The sequence below is a fragment of the Leuresthes tenuis genome, unplaced genomic scaffold, assembly GCF_036924035.1.
Source record: "Leuresthes tenuis unplaced genomic scaffold, fLeuTen1.0.hap1 SCAF_21, whole genome shotgun sequence".
In the NCBI taxonomy this organism is placed as follows: domain Eukaryota; kingdom Metazoa; phylum Chordata; class Actinopteri; order Atheriniformes; family Atherinopsidae; genus Leuresthes; species Leuresthes tenuis.
In genome coordinates, this window is record NW_027325375.1 from 14,082,374 (window position 1) to 14,103,982 (window position 21,609).

The 21,609-nt window shown below is 43.1% G+C and overlaps 6 non-coding genes across 6 annotated transcripts; 3 read left to right on the top strand and 3 right to left on the bottom strand.

Moving 5' to 3' along the window:
- Nucleotides 1-545: 545 nt before the first annotated feature.
- Nucleotides 546-736, top strand: LOC140280804 (U2 spliceosomal RNA). Its single transcript, XR_011909723.1, has one exon. It is a non-coding gene; the product is annotated as a U2 spliceosomal RNA (small nuclear RNA).
- Nucleotides 737-1,147: 411 nt separating this feature from the next.
- LOC140280771 (U5 spliceosomal RNA) lies at nt 1,148-1,261 on the top strand. Its single transcript, XR_011909698.1, has one exon. It is a non-coding gene; the product is annotated as a U5 spliceosomal RNA (small nuclear RNA).
- Nucleotides 1,262-1,536: 275 nt separating this feature from the next.
- LOC140280812 (U2 spliceosomal RNA) lies at nt 1,537-1,724 on the top strand. Its single transcript, XR_011909730.1, has one exon. It is a non-coding gene; the product is annotated as a U2 spliceosomal RNA (small nuclear RNA).
- A 5,629-nt stretch (nt 1,725-7,353) lies between these two features.
- Nucleotides 7,354-7,541, bottom strand: LOC140280813 (U2 spliceosomal RNA). Its single transcript, XR_011909731.1, has one exon. It is a non-coding gene; the product is annotated as a U2 spliceosomal RNA (small nuclear RNA).
- A 275-nt stretch (nt 7,542-7,816) lies between these two features.
- On the bottom strand, nt 7,817-7,930 carry LOC140280772 (U5 spliceosomal RNA). The gene has a single exon (XR_011909699.1). It is a non-coding gene; the product is annotated as a U5 spliceosomal RNA (small nuclear RNA).
- A 411-nt stretch (nt 7,931-8,341) lies between these two features.
- LOC140280805 (U2 spliceosomal RNA) lies at nt 8,342-8,532 on the bottom strand. The gene has a single exon (XR_011909724.1). It is a non-coding gene; the product is annotated as a U2 spliceosomal RNA (small nuclear RNA).
- Between the last annotated feature and the right edge of the window lie 13,077 nt (nt 8,533-21,609).

A 21,609-nucleotide genomic window follows, 5' to 3' on the forward strand; every position in this document is an offset into this window, starting at 1 on the left:
AGATCCTATTTCGGTGAATTTGACATCTGCCTTGTATGTAACAGATTAGCGGTTTAGCAGTTTTAATTTAGTTTGAGTGAAGGAATTCATTTTATAGCAAAATCCGAAATCGTGAAGAACTCATGAAAGTAAGCTTATTCTCGGATTCCTGAAACTTTAGATTTGCTCTTTCTTTTACTGCAAAGTACAACGTTGAGCAGCACTAATGAGTTGTTTCTATTTTTGGCAGGCTTTACCTTTGCGGATGAAGCCCTTTCTGTCTGTGCAAAAGAAATCTTGTTACTGTGCAGAGTGACTTCTCTGAGTAGAGTCGCCTTACTTGTTGCGACTGTGCCGATGTTCGAAGCTGGAGTGCAAAGTTGTTGCTTGAATGGTGCTCACTGGAGCGTGTGGTAGTGTAAAGTTATACCATTTAAAAGGGCTGAAGAGTGCTCAGTGCAGCGGGTGGGCGGAGGTGCAAAGTGACACTATGGCCATAAAAAGAACACCGCTACAAGTGCGCATTGTGCCAGGAAGGGCCCTCGGACGTGAACCAGTGGACAGTTATCGCTTCTCGGCCTTTTGGCTAAGATCAAGTGTAACATCTGGTCTTATCAGGTTAATGTCTGATATGTCCTCTATGCGAGGACTACATATTAAATGGATTTTTATCAATAGGAGTTGAAAAAGGAGCTTGCTCCGTTCACTCCAAGCATCGACCCGGTACTGCAGTGCCGCTGGGAACGGTGCGCTCTCCTCTGCTCTTGTGAAAAAGCAAACAGCGGTGCAGGATGGAAGTTTCAGGGAGCCTAAGATGAAACTTTCTTTTAATCTGCTGAGAAAAGAGAGTGAATGCGAAGCAGACTTTAACACGGCTCTGGGAGCGAGCCGAGTGCGGGCTAACCGGGAGAATTGCTTGAAAGAAACGCGACACCGAATGAGCAGTCAGAACAAAGCCTCAATACGGTGTTCCCGTGTTGTTTGTGGCTGCCTTGTCTTTTGCACAGAGTAAAAGACAAGGCAGCCATCAAATAGGGCCCGATTGTTCCTACTTGGTCAGCCGAGGAGCAAGGGGGGGGAGCAAGCATCTCAACCAAGCAAAGCTCACCATGGGGAAGGTGGCTATGCCAACTAGCCTGATGCCCTGCTCCCGCAGTGATGGATAATCGTACACTGGTTTCTCTTCATAATGTACAAGTCCTTCGCCTTTTACTAAAGACTTCCGTGGAGAGCAGCACTAATTAATTGTTTCTATTTTTGGCAGGCTTTACCTTTGCGGGTGAAGCCCTTTCTGTCTGTGCAAAAGAAATCTTGTTACTGTGCAGAGTGACTTCTCTGAGTAGAGTCGCCTTACTTGTTGCGACTGTGCCGATGTTGCTTGAATGGTGCTCGCTGGAGCGTGCGGTAGTGTAAAGTTATACCATTTAAAAGGGTTGAAGAGTGCTCAGTGCAGCGGGTGGGCGGAGGTGCAAAGTGACACTATGGCCATAAAACGAACACCGCTACAAGTGCGCATTGTGCCAGGAAGGGCCCTCGGACGTGAACCAGTGGACAGATATCGCTTCTCGGCCTTTTGGCTAAGATCAAGTGTAGTATCTGTACTTATCAGTTTAATATGTGATATGTCTATGCGAGGACTACATATTAAATGGATTTTTATCAATAGGAGTTGAAAAAGGAGCTTGCTCCGTTCACTCCAAGCATCGACCCGGTACTGCAGTGCCGCTGGGAACGGTGCGCTCTCCTCTGCTCTTGTGAAAAAGCAAACAGTGGTGCAGGATGGAAGTTTCTTTTAATCTGCTGAGAAAAGAGAGTGAATGCGAAGCAGACTTTAACACGGCTCTGGGAGCGAGCCGAGTGCGGGCTAACCAGGAGAATTGCTTGAAAGAAACGCGACACCGAATGAGCGGTCAGAACAAAGCCTCAATACGGTGTTCCTGTGGTGTTTTTATAAAATGCGGTGTAAAAAAAGGTGTGAATGCCCCATAGAAAACTAAAAGGTGGAGCGGAAGTGTTCGGCTGCAAGAAGGTGTGAATGTCCGACTATATTTGGTGAAAAGCAGGTGAAGCAAGGTCTGAATGCCCAACCTTACATCATCAAAAGCGAGATCAGAGGTTTTTGGCTGCAAGAAGGCCATAGTTTGCCAAAAGCGGGTAAGGTGCGAATGATCGGCTAAATATCAACAAAAGTGGGGGCGGAGGTCTTCGGATGCAAGTGGGTGTGAATATCCCACCATACAAGTATGGTGGAGAGGAAGCTGTGAATGGCCGACCATAGTTTGCAAAAAGCGGGTAAGAAAAGGTGCGAATGTCCAACCATACATGATCAAAACAGGGAGCGGAGGTGTTTGGCTGCGACAAGGTGTGAATGTCCACCCATAATTAATGAAAAGCGGGCAACAAGTAGGTTCGAATGCCCAACCATACATCATCAAAAGCAGGAGTGGATGTGTTCGGCTACAAGAAGGTTTGAATGTCCGAGCATAGTTTGTAAAAAGCGGGTAAGAAAAGGTTCGAATGCCCGAACATACACCATCAAAAGAGGGAGCGGAGGTGTTCCGCTGTAAGACGGTGTGAATGTCCGACCATAGTTGGTAAAAAGTGGGTATGAAAAGGTTCGAATGCCCAAATTCGGCTGCAAAAAACTGTGTTCGGCTGCAAAAAGGTGTGAATGTTCGACTAAATTTTGTAAAAAGCGGGTAAGACAAGGTGTGAATGCCTGACAATGTATGATCAAAATCGGGAGCGGAGGTTTTCGGCTGCAAGAAGGTGTGAATGTCTACCCATAATTACTGAAAAATGGGTAAGAAAAGGTTTGGATGCCTAAACATACACCATCAAAAGAGGGAGCGGAGGTGTTCCGCTGTAAGATGCTGCGAATGTCCGACCATAGTTGGTAAAAAGCGGGTAATAAAAGATTAAAAAAACCCGACTGTACACAATCAATAGCGGAAGCGGAGTTGTTCGGCTACAAGAAGGTGTGAAAGTCCACCAATAATTACTGAAAAATGGGTAAGAAAAGGTGTGAATGCCCAACTATACATCATCAAAAGCAGAAGTGGATGTGTTCGGCCACAAGGTTTGAATGTCCGACCATAGTTTGTGAAAAGTGGGTAAGAAAAAGTTCGAATGCCCGAACATACACCATCAAAAGAGGGAGCGGAGGTGTTCCGCTGTAAGATGCTGCGAATGTCCGACCATAGTTGGTAAAAAGCGGGTAAGAAAAGGTTAAAAAACCCGACTGTACACAATCAATAGCGGAAGCGGAGTTGTTCGGCTACAAGAAGGTGTGAAAGTCCACCAATAATTACTGAAAAATGGGTAAGAAAAGGTGTGAATACCCAACTATACATCATCAAAAGCAGAAGTGGATGTGTTCGGCCACAAGAAGGTTTGAATGTCCGACCATAGTTTGTAAAAGGCGGGTAAGAAAAGGTTCGAATGCCCGTACATACACAATCAAAAGAGGGAGCGGAGGTGTTTCGCTGCAAGAAGGTGTGAATGTCCAGCCATAATTACTCAAAAACGGGTAAGAAAAGGTAGCATTGCCAGACCATAAATGATCAAAAAAGGGAGCGGAGGTTTTCCGCTGTAAGAAGGTGTGAATATCCGACCATAATTGGTAAAAAGCGGGTAAGAAAAGGTGCAAATGCCCGACAATGTATGATCAAAAGAGGGAACAAAGGTTTTCGGCTGCAAGAAGGTCTAAATGTCCAACCATAATTTGTAAAAACCGGGGAAGAAAAGGCTCGGAAGCCCAACTATACACCATCAAAAGCGGGAGCGGAGGTGTTCAGCTGCAAGAAGGTCTGAATGTCCATCAATAATTGCTAGAAAACATGAAAAAATTTTTTCGAATATCCAACCGCACATGATCATAAGTGGGAGAGGAGGTGTTCAGCTGCAAGAAGGTGTGAATGTCCACCCATAATTCCTCAAAAATGGGTAAAAAAAAAGGTGCGAATGCCCAACCATACATCATCAAAAGCAGGACTGGATGTGTTCGGCTACAAGAAGGTTTGAATGTCCGAGCATAGTTTGTAAAAAGCGGGTAAGAAAAGGTTCGAATGCCCGAACATACACCATCAAAAGAGGGAGCGGAGGTGTTCCGCCATAAGAAGGTGTGAATGTCCGACCGTAGTTGGTTAAAATACCCGACTGTACACAATCAATAGCGGGAGCGAATGTGTTCGGCTACAAGAAGGTGTGAATGGCCGACCATTTTTTGTAAATAGCGGGTAAGAAAAGGTGCGAATGCCCGACAATGTATGATCAAAAGAGGGAGCGGAGGTTTTCGGCTAAAAGAAGGTCTGAATTTCCAACCATAATTTGTAAAAACCGGGGAAGAAAAGGCTCGAAAGCCCGACTATACACCATCAAAAGCGGCAGCAGAGGGGTTCAGCTGCAAGAAGGTCTGAATGTCCATCAATAATTGCTAGAAAAAATGAAAGAAAATTTTCGAATATCAAACCGCACATGATCATATGCGGGAGAGGAGGTGTTCAGCTGCAAGAAGGTGTGAATGTCCACCCATAATTCCTGAAAAATGGGTAAAAAAAGGTGCGAATGCCCAACCATACATCATCAAAAGCATGTGTGAATGTCAGATCATAATTTGCAAAAACCTGATTGTGTGCAGCTGAACACCTCTGCTCCCGCTTTTGATGGTGTATAGTCGGGCTTTCGAGGCTTTTCTTCAACGGTGTTTACAAATTATGGTTGGAAATTCAGACCTTGCAGCCGAACACCTCCGCTCCCTCTTTTGATCATACATTGTCGGGCATTCGCACCTTGTCTTACCCGCGTTTTACAAACCATGGTCGGACTTTCACACCTTCTTGTAGCTGAACAACTCCGCTCCCGCTATTGATTGTGTACAGTCGGGTATTTTAACCTTTTCTTACCCGCTTTTTACCAATTATGGTCGGACATTCACACCGTCTTACAGCGGAACACCTCCGCTCCCTCTTTTGATGGTGTATGTTCGGGCATTCAAACTTTTTCTTACCCACTTTTCACAAACTATGGTCGGACATTCAAACCTTCTTGTAGCAGAACACATCCACTTCTTCTTTTGATGATGTATGGTTGGGCATTCGCACCTTTTCTTACCCATTTTTCAGGAATTATGGGTGGACATTCACACCTACTTGCAGTCGAACAGCTCTGCTCCCACTTTTGATTATGTTTGGTTGGATATTCGCACCTTTTCTTAACTGCTTTTTACAAACTTTGGTCGGACGTTCACAACTTCTTACAGCCGAACACCTCCGCTTCCGCTTTTGATGGTATATATTCGGGCATTCGAACCTTTTCTTACCCGCTTTTTACCAACTATGGTCGGACATTCACACCGTCTTTCAGCGGAACACCTCCGCTCCCTCTTTTGATGGTGTATGTTCGGGCATTCGCACCTTTTATTACCCACTTTTTACAAACTATGGTTGTACATTCAAACCTTCTTGTAGCCGAAAACCTCCACTCCCTCTTTTGATCATACTTTGTCGGGCATTCGCACCTTTTCTTACCCGCTTTTTACAAACTATGCTCGGACATTCAAACCTTCTTGTAGCCAAACACCTCCACTCCTGCTTTTGTTGATGTATGGTTGGGCAATCGAACCTACTTGTTGCCCGCTTTTCATTAATTATGGGTGGACATTCACACCTTGTTGCAGCCAAACACCTCCGCTCCCTGTTTTGATCATGTATGGTTGGACATTCGCACCTTTTCTCACCCGCTTTTTGCAAACTATGGTCGGCCATTCACAGCTTCCTCTCCACCATACTTGTATGGTGGGATATTCACACCCACTTGCATCCGAAGACCTCCGCCCCCACTTTTGTTGATATTTAGTCGGTCATTCACACCTTACCCGTTTTCTTGCCGCCAAACACCTCTGATCTCGCTTTTGATGATGTAAGATTGGGCATTCAGACCTTGCTTTTCCTGCTTTTCACCAACTATATATATAACATTCACACCTTCTTGCAGCCGAACACTTCCGCTCCACCTTTTAGGTATCTATCACACCTTTTTTTTCACCGCATTTTATAGATTATGGTTGGAAATTCTCAACCACTCATCCGAAGACCTCTCCTCCCGCTTTTGTTAATATATTTGAACTTTAGTCAGACATTCACACCTACTTGCAGCCGAACACCACCTCTCTAGCTTTTGATGATGTATGGTCCGGCATTCTTACCGTTTCTAACACATTTTTCAGCAATTGTGGTAGGACATTCACACCTTCTTGCAGCTGAACACCTCTCCCACTTATGATCATGTGCGGATTGATTTTCGAAAATTTTCTTTCATGTTTTCTAGCAATTAAAAATGGACATTTAGACCTTCTTGCAGCTGAACACCTCCGCTACCGCTTTTGATCATACATTGTCAGGCATTCACACCTTGTCTTACCCGCTTTTTACAAAATTTAGTCGAACATTCACACCTTTTTGCAGCCGAACACAGTTTTTTGCAGCCGAATTTGGGCATTCGAACCTTTTCATACCCACTTTTTACCAACTATGGTCGGACATTCACACCGTCTTACAGCGGAACACCTCCGCTCCCTCTTTTGATGGTGTATGTTCGGGCATTCGAACCTTTTCTTACCCGCTTTTTACAAACTATGCTCGGACATTCAAACCTTCTTGTAGCCGAACACATCCACTCCTGCTTTTGATGATGTATGGTTGGGCATTCGAACCTACTTGTTGCCCGCTTTTCATTAATTATGGGTGGACATTCACACCTTGTCGCAGCCAAACACCTCCGCTCCCTGTTTTGATCATGTATGGTTGGACATTCGCACCTTTTCTTACCCGCTTTTTGCAAACTATGGTCGGCCATTCACAGCTTCCTCTCCACCATACTTGTATGGTGGGATATTCACACCCACTTGCATCCGAAGACCTCCGCCCCCACTTTTGTTGATATTTAGCCGATCATTCGCACCTTACCCGCTTTTGGCAAACTATGGCCTTCTTGCAGCCAAAAACCTCTGATCTCGCTTTTGATGATGTAAGGTTGGGCATTCAGACCTTGCTTCACCTGCTTTTCACCAAATATAGTCGGACATTCACACCTTCTTGCAGCCGAACACTTCCGCTCCACCTTTTAGTTTTCTATGGGGCATTCACACCTTTTTTTACACCGCATTTTATAAAAACACCACAGGAACACCGTATTGAGGCTTTGTTCTGACCGCTCATTCGGTGTCGCGTTTCTTTCAAGCAATTCTCCTGGTTAGCCCGCACTCGGCTCGCTCCCAGAGCCGTGTTAAAGTCTGCTTCGCATTCACTCTCTTTTCTCAGCAGATTAAAAGAAACTTCCATCCTGCACCACTGTTTGCTTTTTCACAAGAGCAGAGGAGAGCGCACCGTTCCCAGCGGCACTGCAGTACCGGGTCGATGCTTGGAGTGAACGGAGCAAGCTCCTTTTTCAACTCCTATTGATAAAAATCCATTTAATATGTAGTCCTCGCATAGACATATCACATATTAAACTGATAAGTACAGATACTACACTTGATCTTAGCCAAAAGGCCGAGAAGCGATATCTGTCCACTGGTTCACGTCCGAGGGCCCTTCCTGGCACAATGCGCACTTGTAGCGGTGTTCGTTTTATGGCCATAGTGTCACTTTGCACCTCCGCCCACCCGCTGCACTGAGCACTCTTCAACCCTTTTAAATGGTATAACTTTACACTACCGCACGCTCCAGCGAGCACCATTCAAGCAACATCGGCACAGTCGCAACAAGTAAGGCGACTCTACTCAGAGAAGTCACTCTGCACAGTAACAAGATTTCTTTTGCACAGACAGAAAGGGCTTCACCCGCAAAGGTAAAGCCTGCCAAAAATAGAAACAATTAATTAGTGCTGCTCTCCACGGAAGTCTTTAGTAAAAGGCGAAGGACTTGTACATTATGAAGAGAAACCAGTGTACGATTATCCATCACTGCGGGAGCAGGGCATCAGGCTAGTTGGCATAGCCACCTTCCCCATGGTGAGCTTTGCTTGGTTGAGATGCTTGCTCCCCCCCCTTGCTCCTCGGCTGACCAAGTAGGAACAATCGGGCCCTATTTGATGGCTGCCTTGTCTTTTACTCTGTGCAAAAGACAAGGCAGCCACAAACAACACGGGAACACCGTATTGAGGCTTTGTTCTGACTGCTCATTCGGTGTCGCGTTTCTTTCAAGCAATTCTCCCGGTTAGCCCGCACTCGGCTCGCTCCCAGAGCCGTGTTAAAGTCTGCTTCGCATTCACTCTCTTTTCTCAGCAGATTAAAAGAAAGTTTCATCTTAGGCTCCCTGAAACTTCCATCCTGCACCGCTGTTTGCTTTTTCACAAGAGCAGAGGAGAGCGCACCGTTCCCAGCGGCACTGCAGTACCGGGTCGATGCTTGGAGTGAACGGAGCAAGCTCCTTTTTCAACTCCTATTGATAAAAATCCATTTAATATGTAGTCCTCGCATAGAGGACATATCAGACATTAACCTGATAAGACCAGATGTTACACTTGATCTTAGCCAAAAGGCCGAGAAGCGATAACTGTCCACTGGTTCACGTCCGAGGGCCCTTCCTGGCACAATGCGCACTTGTAGCGGTGTTCTTTTTATGGCCATAGTGTCACTTTGCACCTCCGCCCACCCGCTGCACTGAGCACTCTTCAGCCCTTTTAAATGGTATAACTTTACACTACCACACGCTCCAGTGAGCACCATTCAAGCAACAACTTTGCACTCCAGCTTCGAACATCGGCACAGTCGCAACAAGTAAGGCGACTCTACTCAGAGAAGTCACTCTGCACAGTAACAAGATTTCTTTTGCACAGACAGAAAGGGCTTCATCCGCAAAGGTAAAGCCTGCCAAAAATAGAAACAACTCATTAGTGCTGCTCAACGTTGTACTTTGCAGTAAAAGAAAGAGCAAATCTAAAGTTTCAGGAATCCGAGAATAAGCTTACTTTCATGAGTTCTTCACGATTTCGGATTTTGCTATAAAATGAATTCCTTCACTCAAACTAAATTAAAACTGCTAAACCGCTAATCTGTTACATACAAGGCAGATGTCAAATTCACCGAAATAGGATCTAAGGGTATTTGGCTTATCGAGCTGTAGCAGCTTCGGTAAAAGAGTATAAGTTGAAGAGTTTGTGAATAAAGGTGTGCGCACACATAGTGAGTTGTAGGAAAATAGGCAGGGAGCAATGCCGGCTGGGGTATATGTTCTTGTATGTTGTCTGACTGTTTGATTTGAATGTGTTGTGTAAGTGTCCTGTTGAATGTTACATGTTTGGGCTTTGACACGCTTCACTGTGGTTGTTAACTGTGTGGTGTGTCCTGAAATGTTATATGTTTGGGCTGTGTGACATGCTTAATGCTTTTCAGTAGCAACCCACTTATTCATATATAGCAACTGACAACATAAGAAGTCCGGACATACTTTGATAGTAGTTGTAGAAGTATCCTTATTGATAATAGATAAACTAATTCATAGTGATAGAACAGTAGATGAACAGGTGCCTGCACATGTCTCATGAAAATAAAATGGGTGTATGATTGCTGACGGCAGAGCAATACTGCCAAACTTATGAGTTCTTGTGGCAAACTTGATTCAGTGTCTTGACATGTATACGCTGTTTCGCTGACTTGTCACAAGAAACAAAGTGTGTTTGATAAGATCCGACCATTTTATTATTGGAGGATCAGTATGTATGGATTCTGATGTGACTGATAAACCCATTCGTATCTTAAGCATAATCTAATACGTGAGACAACGCCCTGGCACACAATCAAAAAAAAAAGAGAGAGAGCGGTTTTGTGTCCCCACAGTCCTTTCTGATTTGGTGTGTGTGCTCACAGTGCAGAGTGTAGAGAAAAGAGAGAAAAGAAAGCCGTTTTGGTGTCACGGGTGTTGTGACTTACACACATACATTTCTGAATTGAGAAAAGAAATTATTTTAGAGAAAGCACTAGAGTTTAGATCCCACATTTGTTGATAGGCATTCATTTAATTTTTCTTTTAATCAGTTTTAAAGTGAATACTAACTGAGAAATGAAAAAGGTGAAGAGTTTAGAAGCTTGGTTCAAGAGCAAAACTTGGTTTATGATCAGCTGAGTCTCTAAACAGAACAGCAAAGGGCTTCATCGAACATTTAAAAAAGATTCAGATTGTTAGAATATCCAGAATTTATAGGAATGGTGGTGATTACTCTTATTTTCTAGAATGGAAATAACTGCACCATGTCTGTTTTATGAATTTAAGGGGCTAAAAAGTTTTGTTCTCATTTTTCTATGATTAACCAAATGTATGTGAGAGTCCAAACAGACAGAAGGGTTACGGCCGAGCGCTGGACCTTCCAAAAAAGATGAGACAGGCTGGACCTGTGCCATACTAGTTAAGACCTGCCTGTGGATAACAGGTTCTTTAAACTCTCACACACACAAACTCACACACGTTCACACACATACACCCATACACACACACATTCTTGAACTTGCTGCAAGATTAAACATTTGCATTAACTGACTCCAGCAACTCTGAGTCTCATTGAGAGACTTTTCTCAACAATTGGGTCCTCAAACCAGATCTCAACGTTTTTTCCGCTTTCCAGGGTCGGAGCTGAAACCGTGCACGGGGGAGTCCAGTACTCCTAATGAAAGACCCCCTGCTGAATTGCGGTAATTAGGGGCCAGTGTCCACTGAAAGGGGGAAAAAGGGACGAGATCGTACTTTTGAATCCATGGCCAGAAGCCATTGGCAGTGCAGGCATCAACAATAATGGTGTTATTTCACCCATTAACACTTAAGGTACCTCATGCAGTGGCTGTGATATGGTTACTTAACAAAATATCTTTACCAGACATCTCTCCTACATAACAGTTCTTCTTTCACAGCCACACCTTGTTGTCGAGAGATGTGCTACACTTAATCCATCCACACTGCTACCTACCCCACAGATGGAAAGCCACATGATTGCATGTCAGAAATAACCATCAGTGTTTTACCCAGGCCAGACTTAACTGATATACGTTATGAAAATGCAGAAATAACTATATTTATTCAACAGGTCAAGCAAAAAACCCTGATGGCACAAATGCTACAGGATTTGCAGTAGTAACAGAAACTGAAGTTTTCTTAAAACAACCACTACCAAAAAATTACTCTGTTCAAGCAGTCGAATTGGTAGCTTTAACTGAAGCTTGTAAATTAAATAACAAAAAGGTTGTTAACGTTTACACTGACAGTCAGTATGCCTTCTCAACTGTACATGTGTTAACACAGCATTGGAAAAACAGGTATGTTGACATCCACAGCTAAATGTATAAACTACAAATATTTTAGCATTATTAGATGTTATTCAATTGCCATCTACAATAGACTCATATGAATGACCGGAAGGAAAACCATACTGCCAAAGAATTTGTTTAAATATGCTGCAGTATTGAGCCACGGACCATGTCATGTCTCAACAGGAGGGATGGAAGCAATAATGAACAAGGTTTTTACAGCATATGGTTTTACTAATTATTGAATTTTTTTTTTTAGAATAAATAAATGAATAAAGTTTTGTCTAGCAGGTCAAATATGTGCAAAATACATTCCACAGGGCAATCTAAGACCAAAACGAAGATAATTCCCTAAGCCAGTGTATCTTTTTCAACATATTTGTTTGTATTTCATTATTTCATTATTGTGTAGATTTCATTGAACTAAATTAATGTTAAGGGAAACGATTCTGCTCAGTGACAACAGAGGTTTTTACCAAATGGTCTGAAATATTTCCATGTGCACAAGCAGATGCACTCTCAGTAGCAAAATCACGCGTAAAATAACTCATTTCTAGATTTGAAATTCCTGAAAAGATCTTCAGTGATAATTTGACACACTTTGTAAACTATGTCATCTCACTGATGGCAAAGAACTTAAAATAGATCTTAGAAACCACTGTGATATAGAAGGTTTCGCTATCACATTGGAATTGTTTTACTATTTACATATGCATGTGCAGTGAAGAATTGCTTGCTGCTGATAAATGCAAAGAAGAACAGCTTACACATAGATGCTCACATATAGGCTGCTGAATGCAATGAAGACCTGCTTATCCAGTAAAGTTCAATGTCAATGTGTAATATTCAATTAGGATTTGCAAAACAGTGAAGTTAAACAATGAATGGGTCCATAGTCGGTATGAGAAGACTACAGGAATATTTACCTGGGTGTACGTTCAAACAGAGATGAGAAAATTGCGATAAATTATTGTTTGTTTGTTTGTTAGTATGTATATGAATGTTATGTGTATAAACTGTGTTGAGTTGTAGTTACTCAGTAGTGTCTCAGTGAAACAACCGACGGGGGAAGCCTTGCGGTGACAACAAAAGCAGTGTTTTACTGATCAGTCAAGTTGCTCCAGTGTACTCCATACAAACTGGTTGGCTACTGAAGGGATAGAAAATGGGGAATACTTGTTTTAAAGCAAACAAGGAATTAGATGGGAAAAATACATGTTTTAACGGGACCCAGACAATATTATATAGATGTCGCCACTGAAGTAAAGAACATTTACGTGGGATGGTGTGAGGGTCCTCGTTTGGCTGACGTTCGCCGATATGCTCGCCATGCTCAGAACCAAGTTGAGACGCGTAAGACAACCAAAAGGGACAAGTGTGAAAAGGAGCTGCATTTGGCAACCATGACCATGTATTACGCAGTTGGTGTAAACAGAGGACGAGGCCGAAGTCGAAGACGTGGACGTGTGGGAGAGGAGGTCGAAATGGGCCACGCCAGAGCTATGATCCGAATATTTGTTTTTACTGTGGCCAGACTGGACACTGGAAGAAAACTTTTGCCTCTGCAGATGAAATTTGGTCCTCTGGACGCATTTGGTCCTCTGTGGGTGCAACTCATATGGATGGTGTTTGGATGGGACCTGATGGTAAACCCTGTCTACCTAAACATTTTTTTCCTCATTTTTCAAAATTGACACATGGGTTGGACCATGTGTCAAAAGGGGGGATGCTGAATGCACTCACTGCTCAGTGGTTCACAAAAGGGTTCAGTTCATATGCGCAAAAATACTGTCAGTCATGTATGGTTTGTGCCACACATAATGTAGGAAAGGCATTACACACATCGCAAGTTGCACACCCTCCACCAGAGAAACCTTTTGAACATTTGATGATGGATTTTGTTGAACTCACACCAGCTGAAGGAAAGAAATATGCACTAGTAATAGTGGACGTGTTTAGTAAATGGGTTGAAGTTTTCCCTGCAAAACACGCAAACAGTAATGCAGTGACTAAAGCACTGCTAAACAGAAATCATTCCTAGATGGGGCATTCCAGAGAAGATCAGCAGTGATAATGGCACACATTTTGTAAACACTGCATTGACTGAGGTTGGTAAATTCCTGGGAATAACCTTGCGCACACATTGTGCTTATCATCCACAGAGTGGAGGTGCTGTGGAAAGAGAAAATGGTACATTAAAGTCCAAGTTAGCCAAATGTTGTGAAGAAACAGGTCTGCCATGGACAAAAGTATTACCTATTGTGCTTACCTACATGAGAATGAGAATCAGAGCTCAAGTGAATCTCAGCCCATTTGAAATTTTATTTGGCAGACCTCCTAACCTGGGATTGGGACCTGTAACCAGACCCCTCCCTTCCACAACTGTTTGTGATGATGCTATGTTGTCTTACTGTCGAAACCTTTCCACTGTTCTATCTCAAGTTTCACAGACAGTAAAAGCAGCCCTTCCAGCCACAGAAAACACACCACTCCAACCAGATGACAGGTGGTGAAGGAACTTCGCAGGAAACATTGGAAGTCCAAACGTTGGCAAGGCCCGTTCCAGGTGCTACTGGTCACTCATACAGCTGTTAAAGTTGCAGAGAGAGCAACCTGGATTCATGCCAGTCACTGTAAGAAGGTACCAGAACCAGTAGATGACTTCCACCCTGACATACATCAGCCTAACCAACACGCCCGGAAGGACAAAGATAAGAGTCAGCAGTAAAAGCTGTACTCCACCGGTGTGTTAAGTGCTAGTAACCTCTGACACCGAAGATTGAAACATCCTTACTGAGACCAGCGATGAAGATGATCATACACATGCTGTGAACCATGGAAGAAACTGTTTGTTGTTTGTATTTTCTTATTTGTAACCAGCATGTGCACATTGTATCTTGATTTCACAGGAAGCAATAATACAGGGCTGCTGTATTTCCCCACGACCCGAGAGACCACCAGACGCCCGAAGCCACACAGCCCCCCCCAGCACACACCCAACCGCCCAGAGCGACGGGACAGCAACCCACCACCACCACTATGTGATCAAGCTAATCAGAAGGGACCAGAGAGAATTAAATTCAGCCAATTGATGTTTTGAGGAAGCAGACATTGTTTCCATGCTAATATAATCTAAAAGAAAATTTCTAAACTGGTTAATACACAGATTGTTCTTCGCTTTCCAGTTCATGAGAATAGTTTTCTTTGCTATACATAACACTGTGAGGATCATGTGTGCTAAGCTAAATTCCACATTGATGTTGTCTAAGTCACCCAGTATGCACAGTGTGGGGCATGCAGGAATGCTACACTTTAGTCATGTTGATAGGTCCGCAAAGACTTCAAGCCAGAACCTCTGGACAGGCGCACAAAACCACAAAGCGTGTGCATAATCATCAGGTGTGTTATCTGTGCAATGTGAGCAGATGTTTGAGTGTGTTAGACCCATCCTGAACATCCTTTGTCCTGTATAGTGTGTTCTATGAATAATTTTGTATTGTATGAGCTGTAAATTAGGATTTTGAGTCATTCTGAAGGTGTTCAAACATATATGTGGCCAGAAGCTATGACTAGAACTGATGGATAAATCTGCCTCCCATTTTGAGGACGGTAGAGACATTGTGTCATCTATCTTAGACAATAATTTATATATTTTTGATAGTAGTTTTGGGGTGCAGATGCTTAGAAATTCTACTACCCTAATCGGGAGTTGTAAGTCTGGTTGGTGGAGGATATATTTCTTTGTTATTATAGACTTAAGTTGTTGATATTCTAGGAATTTATTGCTGCCTATCTCATGTTGTGATATGAGCTCATCAAATGAAATAAAATGTCCATTATGGATTATATGTTCCAGATGTTTGATCGCTTTGATCTTCCAGAGAGTAAAGTTTAGCATTTTTTTGTTTTGCAGGATGTCAGGATTGTTCCAGATGGGTGTAAGCTTACACGGGACAAGTGAAGACTTTGTTATTTTAAGAAATTCCCACCAGGCTGTCAGAGAGGTGCTGATGTTAATGCTCTTGAAACATTTGTGATTTTTTACGTTTTGACTAATAAGTGGCAGGTCAGAGATTTCCAGATTATCACACAATGCTTGTTCTATATTTATCCATGGTTCATCTATTGGGCTAGGTTTAAACCATTTTGATATATACTGTAACCTATTGGCTAAGGAATAGTGCTGAAAATTAGGTAAATCTAATCCACCACTGTCCTTGGTCTTCTGTAGGGTTTTTAAACTAATACGTGGTGGTTTGTTTTTCCACAGAAATTTGGAGATGCATGAACCTAGTGACTTAAACCAAGTAGCAGATGGTTTTATGGGGATCATTGAGAACAAATAGTTAACTTTTGGTAGTATCATCATTTTAATGGTTGTAACTCTCCCCATAAGTGATATAGGTAAGGACTTCAAACGAGAGAGATCATCCTCTACTGTCTTTAATAATTGCACATAATTTAGCTTTGTTAGCTCTGAGAGCCTGGAGGAAATGTTTATGCCTAAATATCTAATATTTCCTGACTGTAAAGTGATCGCAGGTATATTCTGGTCCCTATAGTTAATGGGCAGAACTGTGGTCTTAGACCAATTGATAGAGTAGTCAGAAAGTGCTGAGAATTTATTTATGAGTGTGATCGTGTGAGTGAGAGACGTCTGTGAGTTCTGAAGGAAAAGTAATACATCATCAGCATAAAGACTTATTTTATGCTCAATATTTTGGGGTTGGATGCCTTTAATATTTCTATCTTGTCTGATAGCAGCTGCTAAAGGTTCGATGAAAATAGCAAAAAGTGAGGGCGAAAGGGGGCAACCCTGTCTTGTACCTCTCTGCAGACTGAAGCTTGGAGAAGTTTGATCATTTGTCCTGACACTTGCACTTGGGGAGTCAGTTATTTTCTTTTGAGGAGATAAGAGGCTTTAATAATAATATCTTGCAAGAGAGAACAACACAGTACAGAATACAGAGTTGCTCTGACCACTGAAGCAAAAACACACAGTTATATTGCCCACTCATCACGTCATCTGTTTTTGGGTATAGTTGATTGTTCTTCTAACTTTCCTCCCCAACCATTAGTTGAGGTTACCCAGACACACTCGTAAATACCAGCCTAACCCTGTCCCCCCTAAAGTGCAGCTATCTCATAATAACAAGCCCACCATTGTAAAGAGGAATTTAAGAAAACAGGGCAGGGTGGTACCTTGCAGCTCAGTCATTTGCAGGTTATACACAGTAACACTCAATACAATGCATATAAGAATTATTTTCCATTACATTCCTCCCTTTTGATTATAATAATACCATTATATTAATCAACCCAAAAGAAACAAGGAAAATAATAACTTTATCTGTAAAACATCAGCCTGCATTTGCACACAACGTGAGTTTAAAATGCAGGCATCATAGTGATAAAGGGTCCAATGATAAACAATCAAAACATGAACAATTAAATATGATTATCTTCATCCCTCTCTAAGTCAGCGTCACTAGAGGAAAAATTTTGAAAGCAAAAAAGTTCTTTGAGTCATTTGAATCATTTGGTGAGATACATACAATGAGGCCTTTCACACAGGGAAAAATACAGCAGCCCTGTATTATTGCTTCCTGTGAAATCAAGATACAATGTGCACATGCTGGTTACAAATAAGAAAATACAAACAACAAACAGTTTCTTCCATGGTTCACAGCATGTGTATGATCATCTTCATCGCAGGTCTCAGTAAGGATGTTTCAATCTTCGGTGTCAGAGGTTACTAGCACTTAACACACCGGTGGAGTACAGCTTTTACTGCTGACTCTTATCTTTGTCCTTCCGGGCGTGTTGGTTAGGCTGATGTATGTCAGGGTGGAAGTCATCTACTGGTTCTGGTACCTTCTTACAGTGACTGGCATGAATCCACGTTGTTCTCTCTGCAACTTTAACAGCTGTGTGAGTGACCAGTAGCACCTGGAACGGGCCTTGCCAACGTTTGGACTTCCAATGTTTCCTGCGAAGTTCCTTCACCACCTGTCATCTGGTTGGAGTGGTGTGTTTTCTGTGGCTGGAAGGGCTGCTTTTACTGTCTGTGAAACTTGAGATAGAACAGTGGAAAGGTTTCGACAGTAAGACAACATTAGGGGTAAGCACAATAGGTATTGCTTTTGTTTAGGCAGACCTGTTTCTTCACAACATTTGGCTAACTTGGACTTTAATGTACCATTTTCTCTTTCCACAGCACCTCCACTCTGTGGATGATAAGCACAATGTGTGCGCAAGGTTATTCCCAGGAATTTACCAACCTCAGTCAATGCAGTGTTTACAAAATGTGTGCCATTATCACTGCTGATCTTCTCTGGAATGCCCCATCTAGGAATGATTTCTGTTTAGCAGTGCTTTAGTCACTGCATTACTGTTTGCATGTTTTGCAGGGAAAACTTCAACCCATTTACTAAACACGTCCACTATTACTAGTGCATATTTCTTTCCTTCAGCTGGTGTGAGTTCAACAAAATCCATCATCAAATGTTCAAAAGGTTTCTCTGGTGGAGGGTGTGCAACTTGCGATGTGTGTAATGCCTTTCCTACATTATGTGTGGCACAAACCATACATGACTGACAGTATTTTTGCGCATATGAACTGAACCCTTTTGTGAACCACTGAGCAGTGAGTGCATTCAGCATCCCCCCTTTTGACACATGGTTCAACCCATGTGTCAATTTTGAAAAATGAGGAAAAAATGTTTAGGTAGACAGGGTTTACCATCAGGTCCCATCCAAACACCATCCGTATGAGTTGCACCCACAGAGGACCAAATGCGTCCAGAGGACCAAATTTCATCTGCAGAGGCAAAAGTTTGCAAAGCATGGAGATCTGTGAGGGAGTCTTCTGCCTGCAAAGAGAGGGAAGCGAAAACAGGAAAAAAATTAGCTGCTTGCTTAGCTGCAGCATCAGCTCTGGCATTGCCACAAGCAACAGGATCGTCTGAGTTAGTGTGAGCCGCACACTTACAGACCGAGATTGCTGTAGGCAAAAGGATCGCATCAAGAAGATCAGAAACCTGCTTGGAGTTCAGAATAGTTTTACCATCTGATTTAAGGAAATGCCTGTGTTTCCACAGCGCACCAAAGTCATGAACAACACCAAAAGCATATCTGGAATCTGTGTAAATAGTGACAGACTTACCAGCTGCCAACTTACAAGCTTCAGTAAGTGCAATAAGCTCAGTAGTTTGAGCAGAGAAATGTTTAGGAAGAGAACCAGACAACAAAGTGTCATGTGAAGAAAATACTGCAAACCAAACACAGTTAGGACCTGTGGCTGGATCACGCAAAGCTGATCCATCTACAAAAAGAATCATGTCAGAGTTTGGAAGAGGAGTCTCTAAAAGATCAGGTCGGGGTGTACAAACTTGTTCCAAAACAGCTTCACAGTCATGAGGCTCCCCATCCTCAGGAGTCGGAAGCAAAGTAGCAGGATTCAGAACAGTACAACGTTTAACAGTGACATTTGGCATATCAAGGAGCACAGAGGTGTATCTGAGCCAACAAGATGTTGAAAGATGGGAAGTTTTCTGCTCGAGAAGAATAATGGCAACAGCATGAGGAACCAAAACAGTCAAATTAGCGTAGCCCACAATATCTTGGGAGGCCAGGACAGCTTTCTCTGCAGCTGCAACAGCACGAAGACAACCAGGCAGGCCTGCAGCCACAGAGTCCAGTTTTGCTGAGAAATGAGCCACTGGCCTTTGCCTGCCCCATGTTCCTGCATAAGAACAGATGTCATACAACCATGCTTCTCATCAACTGCCTGTATGAAAGGTTTATGAGGATCTGGAATGCCAAGTGTTGGTGCTGTTTGAAGAGCCAGCTTAAGCTGACTAAAGGCTGATTCAGCCTCAGGAGTCCATGGAACACGATCAGCTGACTGGAGCTGCATGTCAGAACTGCAGCTGCCTTTACCATGGATAAGAGCACCTAAGAGAGCTTCGAGAAAAGAGTAGTTAGGAATAAAGTTCCTGCAGTAAGATGTTATACCTAAGAATGACATAAGCTGTTTTTTAGTAACCGGTTTAGGAATGATCTGAACTGCAGCAACACGTTTAGGAGAAAGTGAGCGCCCATCCTTAGAAATCACATGACCCAAAAAGGTGACTTCGTCCTGTACAAACTGTAACTTAGAAAGGCTGGCTTTATGGCCATAAGAAGGAAGATGTTTCAACAGATTCACTGTCTTTTTCACACTGTTGTTTAGATGGACCACATAAAAGGATGTCATCCACATACTGCAAAAGAGCAGAGCCTGTGGTTGATTGAAGTTAATCCAGACTAGCTTTGAGGGCAGCATTGTAAATAGTGGGACTTTCACAGTACCCCTGGCATAACCGGGTAAAAGTCCAAGATCTCCCTTCAAACTAAAAAGCAAACCAAAATGGGCTATCAGGGTGCACTGGCGACAAGTCAACCACTGAGAAAAACTGTGCATCTGATGTAATTTGAGACAAAATAGTGTGTGGGTTGGGCACAGTAGGAGCATGTGGCGGTCCACTCCATTTCTTTCTGACATGTAGCAACAAACTCTCCCACACCTTGTCACTGCCAGTGTGTACGTTTGGCCAAGGAAATGTGAGGGCGAGTACCACAAACATTAAAAAAATCGAAGTGCTCTGGAGTGAGCGACACAGCCAATAAAGTAGGCGCACATATTTTTTCACTTCTTCTCATAGTCATTGTCAGGCCCCAAAGAAATGTGTGATGTGCAGTGCAAATCAGTAGGTTGCATGAAATCAGAAAGGGGTGAAACTAACACTTTTGCTTCTTCCACTAGTTGTTGTGAAAAAGGAGAGCTGGGAAGTTTCCACTCATAAGCATATGTAAGTGCCGATGAATCAAACTGCACTGCTGTGAAAACTTTGTCAGGCTGTAACATAACCTTAACACCCTCTGGTGTAGAAGTTAAAATAATGCCTAATTTACACATGCGATCACAGCCCATCAGGTTAATGGGACACAACTCTGATAACAAAAATGAGTGTTTGAAGGAGAGCTCATCGGGAGTGACAACACGCAATGGGCATTGTCATTTTCTCCTTCACAACCTGGCCTGAGGCAGACATACAGTAAACGTGGTTTCCACTTAACTTTGGAGGACAATCAAACTCCCCTGACGTCACTACTGATGAACATAAGTTCCCATATTCTGAGAGAAATATCTTTGCTCTAGGACGGAAATAGCATGCAAAACTTTACTACGTGAATCACAGTCGGCAAGCGTTTCTTCACTACACAGAGCAGGAAAAATGTGTGAGTGTGTTTGTGCTATCACCCATTAGTGGAGGCTCCACTGCCGCATGACGTCCAGAACCTGCCTCCCACCCTCAGTCAGCCTTTTGCCCAATTTCATCACTTTTCAGCTGTGGACAGTCCTTCTTCCAGTGTCCAGTCTGGCCACAGTAAAAACAAATATTCGGATCATAGCTCTGATCCCACACGTCCACGTCTTCGACTTCGGCCTCGTCCTCTGTTTACACCAACTGCGTAATACATGGTCATGGCTGCCAAATGCAGCTCCTTTTCACACTTGTCCCTTTTGGTTGTCTTACGCGTCTCAACTTGGTTATGAGCATGGCGAGCATATCGGCGAACGTCAGCCAAACGAGGACCCTCACACCATCCCACGTAAATGTTCTTTACTTCAGTGGCGACATCTGGCATGAGGCCTTTAATTATTGCATTGCATGCAATACTCTCCCATGGTCCTGATTCATTACCCAAATCCCTTGGTCTCTGATGACCGCTGTGCTTGCTGACTTCCTCAAGGATGCGGTGTATAAAATCATCAGTCCCTTCACCGGGTTTCTGTTTGCAGGTGTAAATGTGGGACATATTGATTTTGGTTGGAAATTGAGTGGTGATGGCTTGACACAGTCTTTGGTTGGCTGCTTCATATTGAGCGTTATCATTATGTCCTCGTTCACTGTTGGTAGGTCGCAAATCCAGTTGTAGCATACTGGCCTCTATTTTGCAGAGGTCGGACGGTTTGAACTTTTTTGCTAATATGCGACGCAATTCAACCCCAGTCGGGCAGAATTGTGCGCAGAAATCTCGCAACTCGTCAGCAAAATGGGGTCCAGAAATCTCTGGATCTGGTAAGCATTGTTATGCTTCCATGATGTCAGTCTCAGTCCAGGGTCGATAAACCAGTAATGGTCCAGTGGGAACTGCAACTTTAACCATAGGCATGGTTTGAATCTGGTTTTGTTTTTTCTCACGTTTAGATCTCTGAAGTCCAGATTGTGGGTAAAGGATTTTTGTCACTTGCGTTAAAAGTTCTTGGGCAGGTACGCTGGAGAACC